Source organism: Chiloscyllium plagiosum, chromosome 8, assembly GCF_004010195.1.
Source record: "Chiloscyllium plagiosum isolate BGI_BamShark_2017 chromosome 8, ASM401019v2, whole genome shotgun sequence".
NCBI classification, from domain to species: domain Eukaryota; kingdom Metazoa; phylum Chordata; class Chondrichthyes; order Orectolobiformes; family Hemiscylliidae; genus Chiloscyllium; species Chiloscyllium plagiosum.
The window spans coordinates 105653324-105654662 of NC_057717.1; positions in this window are offsets into that span (position 1 = coordinate 105653324).

Here is a 1339-nt window from a genome sequence, read left to right on the forward strand (position 1 = left end):
GCTCCAGGGAAAACAGCCCCAGCCTGTTCAGCCTCTCCCTATAGCTCAAATCCTCCAACCCTGGCAACATCCTTGTAAATCTTTTCTGAACCCTTTCAAGTTTCACAACATCTTTCCGATAGGAAGGAGACCAGAATTGCACACAATATTCCAACAGTGGCCTAACCAATGTCCTGTACAGCTGCAAACCGTGTCTTTGTGCAGTTGTGTTTTATGTCTTTTAGTTTGATGTGACCGTTAATGTTTCTAGTTAACTACAGACAGTGGGTCTGTCCTTTGGAATTTTTCTTGCACTTTGCAGTGTACCTATTGTGTGTTCTGAAATATCTGTTTAATCGAATGGCTCCACATCTATGCTGACCTATATTTTACTGAAAATGTGTTGCTGGAAAAGCGCAGCAGGTCAGGCAGCATCCAAAGAACAGGAGAATCCACGTTTCGGGCATGAGCCCTTTTTCAGGAACGTCAATTCTCCTGCTCCTTGGGATGCTGCCTGACCTGCTGCGCTTTTCCAGCAACACATTTTCAGCTCTGATCTCCAGCGTCTGCAGTCCTCACTTTCTCCTGACCTATCTTTTAACCTAGTTTGCCAATTCACTTTAGCTTCTTTGTTTCACGCTGTTAAATGCCTTAACCGTTTCTCTATTCCTCAAACTGAGGGTAAAATTGAATTTTGGGACAGGGTGGGTTGGGGGTTGGGGGGTGATGGCTGAGTGGTATTATCGCTAGTCCCTTAATCCAGAGACTAGCATGATGTTGTGGGACCTGGGTTCAAATCCCACTTGGGCAGATGGTGAAATTTGAATTCAATAAAAATAAAATTCAATCTTGTTATGGTTGCTGCTACCTGGGCCCCTAAAGTAGGAAATCATTAACTCATCCTCCCTCATTGTGTCACAGCAGATCTAGTTTAGCCTGCTTTCTGATTGGCTCCAGAATACTGTTTGAAGGAACTATCCCAAAAAACCATCTCGTTACCTGACGTTTCCAGTGACTATATCGGTAAAAATCTCCCATGATTATCGCCATGCCTTTCTGACAAGCTGGAATTATTTTTTTCTTGATTCCTCACCCTGCTGGGCAGCCCCTGAAGGAAGACTGCTAACTCTTGCCTTTATAGTTTCTCATCTCTACCCATACTGTGTCCTGAACTTGAGCCAGCCCCCTTGAAATGTGCTAACACCACCATTAACTAACAGGACCACCCAGCCACCTTTTCCTACTTTCCCTTCCTTTCTCAACGTCACATATCCTTCAAGTTTAAGGTCACAATCCCTGTCACCCTGTTATGGCTATCAGATTGTATTGATTAATTTTTATTTGAAAGGGAGTCCAGAAC